Source organism: Mirounga angustirostris, unplaced genomic scaffold (genome assembly GCF_029215605.1).
Source record: "Mirounga angustirostris isolate CCGP_5_RB_7025 unplaced genomic scaffold, mMirAng1.0.hap1 SCAF_2, whole genome shotgun sequence".
NCBI classification, from domain to species: domain Eukaryota; kingdom Metazoa; phylum Chordata; class Mammalia; order Carnivora; family Phocidae; genus Mirounga; species Mirounga angustirostris.
Window position 1 is genome coordinate 121,927,463 of NW_026991710.1, and position 12,931 is coordinate 121,940,393.

At 43.4% G+C, this 12,931-nt stretch overlaps 1 protein-coding gene across 1 annotated transcript in view; it reads left to right on the plus strand.

Annotated features, from left to right (window-relative positions):
- The first annotated feature begins 5,425 nt into the window (after positions 1–5,425).
- MMAA (metabolism of cobalamin associated A) overlaps positions 5,426–12,931 on the plus strand; it is a 50,339-nt gene continuing 42,833 nt past the window's right edge. The window contains exon 1 of the mRNA XM_064585117.1: positions 5,426–7,408. The gene's annotated coding sequence lies outside the window, so the exon portion shown is untranslated. The remainder of the gene's footprint in view (positions 7,409–12,931) is intronic.

Below are 12,931 nucleotides of genomic sequence, written 5' to 3' on the forward strand. Positions count from 1 at the left end.
AACCTGATCACAGAACCGTAACTCCCCCAACACACACACAACCGACCTAGAGTGCCACTGACCCCAAAGGATTCAAGCTACTCTTCAGTTCTTTCCCAGAGTCTGCTCCGTCTGTTGAAAGGCGACCCCACTGGAAATTCACATCCAGTGGATGCCTTTCCCACAACCTTAGCCATTCTTTTTCTGTGTGGTTCCAACATTCCAAATTCTTGTTTATCCCTTTTAGGCAAGGACTTATTTTGGTAGTGTAATTCTGTCTCCTCTGGTCAGGACACGGAAGGCTCCTATTCTACTTCTGGAAGTGCATGATTCCTAACTGGGTGAGCTGGCAGCCACTCCGCCCTGGGTGTCTGCCTAAATACACAGCAGATTCTACCAGTTACCAGTCATCATGTATTCATAACTCACTGGCATCTAGTAAAATCCATTAACTCCTGTCCCTACCAATTTTCCTACTCTACCCCCTCACTTGCCTAAATATATGTAGAAATTGGAATTCGCATAGGGCCTTTTGAGAGGAAGGAGACAAGATAAACCAATTTAACCTTTATAGGATATGTAATTCTACTTAAGCATAAGGCATTAACTGTAACACCACTAAGAAATGGCTCTAAAGCTAATCCCCCTGTGACAGTAAAACGCTTTAAAATTTGAATCAATCCCAATGGGTTGTGACACTGATCTACCCTTAAAATGGGTGGAGGATTCCTATATATATTCCAGACTGGAGCTTCTGTCTTCCAGGAGATTGGGAGCTAGAGGAAGTAAGGGAGAGAGAAAGGGTCTGAGTCAGAGACCTGCATCCAAACCCTGGCCCCTAATGACCTCTTGTGATCTCTGTGAAGGTCTCCAATTATTTGGGCCCAGATTCCTCTCTGTAAAATGGGAGGCATACCTATCAGGAATGTTGTGAAGAAGAGGGACAAGGATATAAAGTCTGCTTGTCCTACTGTTACCTGAGTTTGTGCCCAGGAAACAAGAGATGTCATTGTTATGTTTGGTTAGGCTGCCAGGGTGATTTATTTTTTAACCTATATATGTCTATTCGAAAGTTCACTGTAACTGCCTTCAAATTCAGAAACATTAAAGTTGTATGGTATGGGGGCACCTGGGTGGCTCAGTCGGTTCAGCATCTGCCTTCAGCTCAGGTCATGATCTCAGGGTCGTGAGATCAAGACCCACATGAGGCTCCCTGTGCGGTCAGTGGGGATTCTGCATCTCTCTCTCAATTTCTCCAAAATAAAAAAATAAATCTTTAAAAAAATAAAGTTGTATGGTATGAAAGTTACATCTTAATAAAGCTGTGAAAAAGATTTTTTTTTAACTTAGAAAATAGAATCTATCAAATTCCCTTAGAAAATATAAAAGTGATTTTTCAGCTGAAAAATCTCAGTGCCTATTCTGTAGGGGACAAATAAAGATTGATTAATAGACTTCATCTATAGTTTTTCATGAGAACACAAGCCCAAGTTCTCCCTTATGTAGACTGCCCTTGATGCAAACACTGATTACTACTTTTGTATCATAAGATTGTTAGGATAATCATACTCTACGCTTTGGGAAATAATTTGAAATTCATGAAGAAGTACATCTTCATGCTTTGATAAATGAGTATAATTAGTTCCAAAATTTTTGTTCATAAGCCAACACTGGTGTCATTAATCATTAAATATTCCCATTAAAATTAATGTGAAAACTTCAGTATTTCTCGTAATGGAATAATTAATAGAGTAGAGGTCTCATTTAATGGTGTTGGAAGGCCCCAAGGCTCTGTCCTGGCTGTCCTTCTCTCCTTCCTACACCCGCTCTCTCAAGGTGACCTCCTCTACTCTCCAATCCCATGGCTTGGGTTGCCTTCTATTACCATTGACTCACAGACGTGTCTCCAGCCAGGGCATCCCCTGGAACTCAGACATCTAAACTGCCTGCTCCACGTCTCCACATGGTGTCATCTCAAATTTAACATGGCCAAAACTGAACTGATGATCCCATGCCACTCCGCCACATGCTCTTCCCCTTCTTGGTAAAGACCACCATCATTCATCCAGTTGCTAAAGCCAAAAATCTTTTCTCATCCCAATCCATTCCATCAGTAGATCCCTTGCCTCTACCCTCAAAACATATCTTTATCCATTTCTTTCCACCTCTGCTCCTTCCATCCTAGCCCAAAGCACCATCATCTCTTGCCTGGACTACAACCATCACTTTCTGGCTGGTCTCCCTATCACCAGTCTTGCTCTTGCTACAATTGATTCTCCACAGGGCATCCAGGGAAATCCTTTAAAAATGCAAATCATTTTATGTTACTTCCTAGCATAAAACCTTTCATTAAGTTCCCATAGGTGTTTAGAATCAAATCCAAACTCCTTCCTATGTCTCATAAGGCCATGCCTCAGTGGTTCTCATTGCTAGGGAGAGATTGGAGTTTGGTGAGAGCATTGGAATTGTCATAGTATTTGAGAGGGGGTGCTGCACCTGGCATTTAGTGGGTAGGGTGAGGAATGCTAGATGTCCTACAGTTGCAGGCTGGGCCTTCATTCTGCCGGTCGATCATTATCTGAGGCTGGATCTGGACTTGATACTATATATTAAATGCAAAGCAGAAAAGGCTGTGCTGTGTTTTGTTCCAAGTTTTCTCTAGAACTGTTCCCCATTTCAGAAAATCACCTCACTGCTGAGGAAGCCCCTGGCTGTGTCTAAGTCACTATTGCAACATCCCTTCACACGCACATTAGTTTTGCCTAACTGGGCCATTACGCGCTTACGTACGTCTTCTAGCAGAGTCGTGCCTAAGCATTTACATGTTGAAATACGAAGTCCTTTATTATAAATTGCTTTTTTAAAATTACTTTTAACAAGAAGTAATGGCTGATTGATGATACCAGTTTGGGCTTATGAGCAAAAATTTTGGACTAGTTATATTCTTCCATCGAGAGATGAGATGAGGGAGCTACTATATGAAGCATAAATTATTTCCTAATGCATAGACTATGGTTGTCATAATAATCGTCTAACAAAATAAACAATAATCAACACGGACCATGTAGGACATGTCTTACTCTTCTCATGGGAAATATTGCAGATGAGGTCCATCAATTTATTGGCCACCTACAAAGTAGGGGCAGGATTTATGGTTTAATACCATTCTTACGTTTCCTAGGGGAATTAGATAGCTTTTGTCTTCTTAATATGCTGTTAACTTTTAAAACAGTGAAGGTGAAATTAACATATATAGGAATTTTATCTTCAGCAGGAGGAGGAGCACTACAATTCTTTTTAAAGAGGCAGTGGGTCTCAGGTTTGAGATTCAGTGTCCTTGTGTCGTGTGTGCTCTGGTTCTGAAGTACCCTTCCCACCTGGCTCCATCCCACCCCAATCCAAATTCTCAAACATACCAGGTTCATTCCCACCTGAACGCTTCTGCACCAGCCACCCCCTTCCTCCAATGCTCTTTTCCCTGCTGTTTGCGCGATGACTCCTCCTTGAGCATTACTTCCTTCGGTCCTTGCTGACCTCTCTGGCCGTGGTGGTCCCGAGGCACTCTCCATCACATCACCAGTGGTCACCACCTGCTCAGGGATCTTTTCTGTTTTATACAACAGAACACAGAACATCGCCTGGGCATATGGTAGGGGCCCAGTAAATGTTTGTGGAATTAAAGAATGAATAACATGAGGCAAGGTAAAGCATCTTGGTGGTAGCATACAACCAGCATTCATAGTTTTATAACATATAAAACTGTAAATGCTTGGATTACGAAATAAAATGTTAAGACATTTGAAACAATATGGCGGCATCAACAGCGCCCATGCTCACCATTTCGGAGACTACAAATTAGAGCTAACTGAATGTACATTCAGGAATGATTTGCAGGCTCTTTTTTTCCAGTTAAGTGTGGTATTTCTTAGTTAAAATATATTTGTGGTCACATATGCAGTGTATAAAAGCTCATATAAATGATTTCTTGTTCAAACTGGGGTTAAAAACAAAATCATAATGGATGAATATGAGGTCAAATGTCTCCCAGCAAACCGTGATTACCAATTAAGCAAAGAAATATTTATCAAAGACTGGCATATAAGCATGGGGCTTAGGCAAAGAAAACTTTTCTCAAGAGAGCATACAAAGAGAGATGTGTGTAAAGAGTGTGAACTACCTGCCTTCAGGCTCCCCCATCTTCAATCCATCCTCTACGTGCTTTTTCTAAAATACCAGTGTTGGTGCCTGGCTGGCTCAGTTGGTTAAGCGACTGCCTTCAGCTCAGGTCATGATCCTGGAGTCCCAGGATTGAGTCCCGCATCGGGCTCCCTGCTCGGCAGGGAGTCTGCTTCTCCCTCTGACCCTCCCCCCTCTCATGCTCTCTCTCTCTCATTCTCTCTCTCAAATAAATAAATAAAATCTTTAAAAAAAAATACCAGTGTTATCACTCTACTCCAATGAAAATCCTTCAGTTAGTCCTTATCACCATATATGACATGTAAAATAATGAGGTCAATGAAGTGCCACCCTCTTGCAGAGCATAGTCTGGCTGCTTCCGCCTCTTAGTGTGTCCCCATATAGGCCCAAGCTCCAGTCACTCTGGAAAATTTGTTCTCCTCATCCTTGACGACCACTTGCTTTTACACAGCCTCTGTCTGAGAGGTCCTTCTGCTGCCCAGAAAATTCCAACTCATTATCAAGAAGTATTTGGGGCCGGGGTGCCCAGGTAACTCAGTCGGTTAAGCGTCTGCCTTCGGCTCGGGTCATGATCTCAGGGTCCTAGGATCGAGCCCCATGTCGGGCTCCCAGCTCAGGGGGAGTCTGCTTCTCCCTCACCTCCCCAGCTTGTGCTCTCTGTTGCTCTCTCTGTCTCTCTCTCAAATAAAAAAATAAAATCTTAAAAAAAAAAAAAAAGTAGTAGTAGTAGTATTTGGGACCTCCTGCAGCTGTCTCGGGCAGTGTTGCTCCCCCCCCCCATTATGCTATTATAACACTCTCGACATACTCCCACTGTAAGTGACGAATGCTCCTACTGTAATTTTCTCCTCATAGTCCTCCACTCGACTAGCTGCTATTTGAATGCAGGACTGTATCTCGTTTATCTTCTCAGGCGCTGGGGTGTTACCTGAGGTTCAGAATACAATAGACACTTAGTGAATGCTTGTCTGAATGAGAAAATGAATTTACTAAAGCTTTATGATCTTTTGCTGGAGTAAACTGACATTGCAGAAACTGCTATTCTAAATACGATTTTTGTCCTTTCACCCTTGAACACGATTTGCTTTTTCCATAGGGAAGTCTCACCACCTGAGTCTGAATGTGAGATCTGAGCTTCATTTCCTTGGGATTCTCATGTTCTACTTCTTCAGAATAGTGTTCAGTAAAAACACAGGAGATGCGTGAAGTCAGGTGAGTATTTGCAAAGGTTTAATTCAACAAGCTTTCATCAAGGGCATTTGTGACCGGAAGGCTATACTGGGGGGTTCCAAGAGTGGAGGATGTGGCCAAGCCTGGTGCACAACTGAGCTGAGGCGGCCCAGCAGACAGTCACAGAAGGAGAGACCTTGAAGAACCAGGGAGAGTGGGTAGGCCACAAACCCTCAGATACCCATGTGCGCGGGATAAGAGGAGGAGGGTTGTGGCGGGGGGTGTGATGAGCCCCTGAAACTGCAGTTAAAATGTTTTGTGCACGTATTGAGGTGTATTTTCCCTGCAGGTGGATGGGCCCATAGTTTCCATTAAATTCTCAAAACCATCTGTGGCCAATAAAAGGTTAAGATCTCACCCAATATCGACTTCCCTCCCTCAATGAAGAAAGCTTCGTCCTGGGCGGTTGGGGGACTTGCCCACGGCCGCGCGGCACCTCAGCGTCCTAGCTCTGTCTGGAAGCCGGTCTCCAGGGATCTTTTCACTGCCTGCCCATGTTGCCTTCCCATCAGAGAAGCCTGATGCTTCTGGCAGTTTTCTTAGACAGGCTTCTTAAACTGATTAAATATAATATCAAGGGTACCACTTTAAAACTGGGGCTAAGGCATCTGCTTACTGTGCTTGATCTCTGTTTTACACCGGATTATGTAACCGTACTACGACTGAGTGCTATTTGGTACTTTCATTTATTCCCCCCCCAACACACACACTTTGGAGATACTTCTAAATTACGTTTAAATTTGTACCGCAGGTCAGAATGCAAATTCTGTAATAAAATTACTGAGCTGTGTTGGAGCTCTTAAAATTGCAGTTTCATAGGCCCTTAGTTTCTGAAATTGTGATGACTTGCTTTATTTATACATGGGCCAAGTTATTTAACTTTTTTTAAAGGGGCTATGCATTTTGTTCCTTCATTCTCTCTATAGGGAGTGACAGTTAGAAGTTCCCTTGAAAATTCTTGTCCCGAGTCCATTTTTATGCTTTTAGAAAGAGAAGCCTCACAGCCCTTCAGTTTGGAATGGTAAAACTGAGGTTCTTTTTTGCTCACGGAACGCGCCCCTCTTTCGAATGACAGCCTTGAGGCAGTGGCCGTGGAGAGTGGCAAGAACCGTCTAGCACGGTGTAGCCATGTTTGCAGCTTTGCGTAACACCCAAGAACAGGACTAGTGCGGCTTCTACTTGCAGCTTGGAACCACCGCTGAAAGGGTCTCCCTCCGGAGGTGCTCTCGTGGCGGGAGAGAGGGAGAAAAAGCTCCCAACCCCGACCGCAGAACAGCTCAGTGAGGTATGTCGCCATCATGAGCCGGTCAGCTGCGGGGCGAGGGGTCCGTGTGTGCGGACCTGTCTTCCCTCTCTCGGAACTCCTAGAAAAGACTAGATGGCATGGAGGAAGAACGGCCAGGAGGGAGATCAGAGGAACATTCCGTGACTGTGGAGAAGCCATGCATTAGAAGTATGTGCACAGCAGGGACAACTGCATGCTCACTGCAGATGCCGAGCAGAACTGAGGGGTGGCCGGGAAGAGGCCTGAGAGCCCGGGGCCCTGGGCCGAGCGTCACAGGGCAGGAGAGAAAGAGGAGTTCAGGGCGGACAGCACAAAGAGGAGAAGACTGATCGGAGAAGCCGGCTCTCCGTGGTCTGCCCTCTGCCTGCCCCCGTGCCCCCCACCTCTCTCCTCCTGCCCACCCTGCTCCCCCACCTGCAAAGATAATGGAGGGCCCCCACTTGCCGCCCCGCTCGCCTCCAAGCCTGTCTTGGAGGCTTTTCTCCTCTAGCTTCTAATCATTCATTCATGTATGCAAGCATTTATTCAGCAAATGTTCATTGAGAGTGGCTTCGGGTAAGAGTCAAGATTTCATCTAGCCTTGTAGCACAGCCGCCAGGAAATTGCGATGAGGAAGTCAGACCTGGCACCGTTCCAACAAAAGCCTCGCTCACCTGCAGCGTGTGGTGACCCTCTAGGAGAATTGGGGTCACTGGCAGAGCCGTCTCCTCTCTCCAGGTTCGTTCCCGTGGCGGCCAGGTGGCCGTTTGATCAGAGCTGACTGTGCATGTGAGTGGCCAAAAGGCAGATGGCCTGGGAAGCCGGGCAGTTGGAGAAATGCCCTGTGATCTTGACCAGGGGTCAGATGTTATGTTACTACCACGTGATACTTGACTTGTCCTCTAGCATTCTTCCCCAACCCCTAGGCCAGCTGTGTGCCCAGTGCTGAATGTTGACCCCCAAACACCAATCTCGGGCGGGGGGGGGGGCTTCACTGAGGATGGAGACAGAAGAAGACGGGATTGGATGGTAATGCTGGATTTCCACTATAAATATGGTGATTCCTACAGTGTTCCTGGAACTTTCTTCTTCTACTTCTCTCACACAGCCTTTTGTTTTGTTTGAGATTTTTCTTTACAAACACAGTTGTTTACATTTTTTATTCAGGTGACATGCCTGTGATCATTAACAAACAGTCCAGAGGGACTTACCTTGCAAAGCGACAAGGTCAGGCTCTGCTCTCCCCTTTCTTAATTTTGCTGCCCTGAGGACACCATTGTCATCCGTGACTGTTTTTCTTTTCTTGCCATCTCCACAGCTCTAAATAATAAGCTTCTACTTCCATTTCTTGATTTATCAACTCTAGACCTCGTTTATTGATCCCCCGTGACAGACGATTTCGCTAGACTCTACGGCTCCCACATCCCCTTCCTGCCTGCGCCCGGGATAGCAGTTTCATGATTCTTGTTTCCTTCACTCTGCCCTCAGCTTCTCCTCCCAGCCTTGTAACCCGAACCTCTATTTTCACAAAGTCAGGGTTGATGGCATTTACACCGTGTTCCTTAAACAGAGTCAAGTCTCCTGAGATTTGCCACAGGTTGATTCTACATGTTCCAAGCCAATAAATAGCATTTACATTATCATAACTATGTAAATAATATCCAGCTAGAGCCAAGCGGCTCTATGGTTCTAATATCTCAATCACAGCATCCCTCAGAGGGAAATGTTTCTGGAGGGAACTTCAAATGGGTTCTCCCTTTGTGTGTTCTACCATGTAATCAAAATAACATTTGAGTGCAGTTTGCTTTTTATTTGAACTATAACTTTCTTTTTTTTTTTAAGATTTTATTTATTTGAGACAGAGAGAGAGAGACAGAGAGAGCGCACACAAGTGGGGGTGGGAAGTGGGGGAAGGGACAGAGGGAGCAGGAGAAGCAGACTCCCCGCCGAGTGGGGAGCCTGACGCAGGGCTCGATCCCAGGACGCTGAAATCATGACCTGAGTTGAAGGGTGATGCTTAACCAACTGAGCCACCCAGGTGCCCCAGGACCATAACTTTCTAATGATGGGATCTTTTTGTTTTTCTTAGAGTTACTGATTTTTTTCTTTTCTTTTCTTTGACTTCAGTGTCATGAGGTTTTTTATATTGTGACGTGACTAGGCTAGAGTCCTGTTATTCAAACTCCAATCTAGGTGTTGCCGTGAAGGGATTCTGAAGATGTAATTAAAGCCCCCAATCAGTTGATTCTAAGTAAGGGAGATTAAAGTGGTGGGCTGAAGTTTCCCTCAGAAAAAAAGAAGAAATTCCTCCTGTGGACACCAGCTTTCAGCCTGTATCCGTGGTTTCAACCTGCTGTCATCTTCCCTTGCTGATAACCTGGCCTATGGATTTCAGACTTGTAGAGCCAGCCCCCACAATCGTGCAAGCCAATCCCTTATAACAAATCTCTCTCTATATATCTACCTATCTCTCATCTCTCTATCCCTACATCTAATCTGTTACCTATCAATCCTCTATTGTCTCTAACTAGTTCTTTTCTCCTTGAACACTTCTGGTCCTTTGTCACATCTTCAAGTTTTACCAAAGTCTTCATCCTATTATTTAGTCTACCAAATGCCCCCCCTTTTTTCTGGGGCCCTCCCTCCTGGAACTGTCTCTCTGGCCCTCCAGTCTATATAAGTCAGCCCAGGCGTGGACGACCACTTTCTCAGGACTTACCTTCACTGCTGTCCTAGGCTGAATCTACGGTTCCTGGATTCTGTATCATCCTCTTTGTTGGCTTACTTCCTCATTTTGTTGGAGTTCAGCTAGGAGTTATTTCCTTTAAAAAAAAATGAAGGCCAACTTTGAGAAAATGTGTTACATTTCACTCTCCCCCCTGATGGATAGTTTGTGTTAAAGAATTTCAAGTTGAAAATATTTCCCCCAAAGAACTTTGAAGGCACTGTTAAGAGTTTTTCCTTGCTGTCTAGGATTGTTGGTGAGAAACTGATTTCAGACTGCTTATCAATCTTTTTTAGAGGATCTCTTTTTCCACTGAAAGCTTGTGGGATCTCTTCTTTCTTCGTCATGTTGAAAGTCACAATGATAGTTCTAGCTGTTACTAAAATCATTTCATCAGTTTTGCTAAGGACAGCCTAATCCCTAGAATCTGTGAACATGTTACCTTGCATGGCAAAAGGAGCGTTGTAGATGTGAGTTGAAGATCTTCAGATGGAGAGATTAGCCAGATGGGTCCAATGAAATCACAGGTGTTCTTATAAGGGAAGGAGGGAGGCTGGAGAGTCAGAATCAAAGAAGGAGCTGGGACTGGGAAGCAGAAGTGAGAGAGAGGGGTCAGATGGAAGACGCCATGCTGCTGGCTTTCAAAGTGGAGGAAGGAGCCACAAGTGAGGGAATGCAGACAGCCTCTAGAAGCTGAAAAACCCAAGGAAACCGATCCTCCTCTAGAACCTCCAGAAGGAACCTGCCTACCCCTTGAGTGTAGCCCAAGAAGATCCATTTTAAACTTCTGACCTCCAGACCTGTAAGGTAATAAATTTATGTTGTTTTAAGCCACTGAGTTTGTGGCAATTTGTTATAGCAATAATATGAAACCAATACAGATTTCTGAGAGATTTACTCATCTTTGTCATCCAGCCCTTCAATTGAATGCTTTATTTCAGATATCATATTTCATTTTCAAGACCTATTATTCCTTGATTGTTTCTCTTCTATAGGATCCAATTCTTACTTTATGGACATGTATCTTCTTTCAGATAGAGTATCTCAAAGTGAATCTGAAATATCTTTTATTTTCGAAATTTCTTTTTTTCTGAAAATTTTTGAAATATCTTCTAATTTTTTTTCTTCCTCTGCTACTGATTTTTCTGGGTTTTTATTATTGTTGTTGATTTTTAATCTTGGACTTTCTACATCATGGTGCTTGCTTTTCTCAAATGTCTGTTGAACTGCTATTCTCCATTCATCCTGAAGAAACAGGCAATTGAAAGGCCTATTAGAAGCCTAACACCCTCTGAGTGTCAGCAAGGGGCTTGTTTGACCAGGAGGGTCCCTTCATAGCCATTATGTTAGGGGCATCCTAAATGCCAAAATGAGCAGAGTTTTATTCTGGAGTCCAAGACCCACGGTGGCTACCCAGTTCTTCCCAGAGAGTTTGCTGTTTAGTGCCAGATGCTGTGCTAGATGCTTGGGATATAATAGCAAAAATAGATGTGTTTCCTGTCCTCACAGAATTAACAGTCATGTGATCATACAAGAAAATGTAAAATTATGCCCAGGGTTAGTACTCTGAATGATTGGGACATTAGTCTATGCGAGTGAATGGGGGCTTGCTGACCAAGTCTGAGGAATAGGCGAAGGTTTCTGTAAGGAACTGACTTAGGAATGGCTTAACTTTCAATACATGCCAGTGTCTATTTTATAAACATGGATGTATAATATTATTGCATATATGGATTTCCTAAAACATACACCACGTGAGAAATGGTAGAGTAGGAGTGAAAAGTATTCAGCCTAAGTGTCGGGAGACCTGGGAGTCCCGGAGTCTTTAAGTTTCAGCTTTGCCAACGGATGGCTCTCTGGCCTTGGACAATTCGACTTTACTTCCCCGGCGCAGGAGTCCTTTTATCTGTAAAATGAAGGGGTTGGATGAAATGATCTGTTGGGTCATCTTCTGATCTAAAAGTCTCTCAAAATATGTACATTTCATTAAGAGTTTTGTCTCCCTTAAGTGTCTTGACTTAAGAAGTAATTCTGCTCAGGTCATGTACATATACTTTGCAATTCTAAGGATCATTTGTTGAAGAAATGTCTTTTGAGTGCGTATTATCTAACTGCATGAGCATGTAGAGAGAGACAAGAGAATGACTAAGCACATGTGAGTAAGATGAGCCATAAATTAAGTGAAAGTAGAAATATATCTCTATGTCGGCAAATACATATTTTCTTTCTCGAAGATGTGTTGACCGAACAGGGTTTCAATCAACAATTATTTTTTGAGCATTAATTAAGTATTCCTTTGGGACTTTGGCTCCTGGCCTCACTTTAAATTGTAAAAGTTTCTAAACTATTAACATACAATAGTGTTGACTGCTCTTGAAGTATTATTCACGAAACTAGATTGAAGCCTGTGTCTATGTGCATGTGTGCATGTGTATGGAGTTTATTTATTGGCAACAAAAGCCCTCCTTGGCAGAAACACAAGATCTATTTTCAAAGTCCATAAAAACATCCTTAGAAATGGACTGAGTGATTTGGCAAATTGAAAGAGAATACTTCTACGTGATCAATAAGCCAAAATAGATTTTAGAATTAGGCTAGTTCTGTTTCTTGAAGTGTGTGTGATCTTTAATCCTCTAGTTGTTTGTGCTTATTCTTATACCTGATCAGAAATGTTTATGGTTTAGAAACAATGATATCCCTAAGTGAATCAACTGCCCATACATTTTTAAAATAAAGATACACACTTCCATCTTTGAAATTAATTTCAAAGTATGCCTGATTGTGTCCCTACTTTTAATTCGTACTTTGGAGTAAACCTTCTATCCTTCAGGAGCTTCGAGTTGGTGACCCATCGGGTCCTCAAATTTAAGAGAGTTTATTTCACCAGAGGAGCAGTCCCTCTACTCACAGTCAGAGTGAGAACTCAGGTGCAGTGTAGCTAAACTCGCAGAAGTACTTTGCTGTACTATGACTTTTATGGGTGGTGTTGAGGCAGTGAGAAAGGAGACATGATGACAAGGATGGGGGAGAGCCCTCACTCGAGTCCTTGAAAAAGACTATGGCTTTCACCAGCTCATTCTTTCCTTCCTGAAAACAGTGGTTCCGCCAAGTCAATCCCTTTTGATCTCCGAGGGCCTTTGAAATAGGAACATAATTACACATAAGGTTTTGGGTGGCACATGGAAATACTTAGGCAGCATCATCTTTGGAAAAGATGGTGATTTCTCTACAGATTTCAATTCAAAAGCCAAATTCCTTTCCTGGAAGATGGTTTGCGTTTTTCCCATTTTCTCCCTTGAACTTCGAGTTTCTGTTGCTAACCACCATCGGTCGTCCGTCCAGAGTGTGCAAGAGATGACAACCAATGCACAAATAAATATACGTGAATTGCTAACAGGTGTCTCTAGACATTATAGTGACTTTTCAGGATTCATCTAAGAACTAGGTCATAGGCAAATATGTTAGACACACATAACCTTGATCAGCTGTGGCTCTATCTAAATAGTCAAAATGCAGCTGTGGAGGGATTAGGAAAA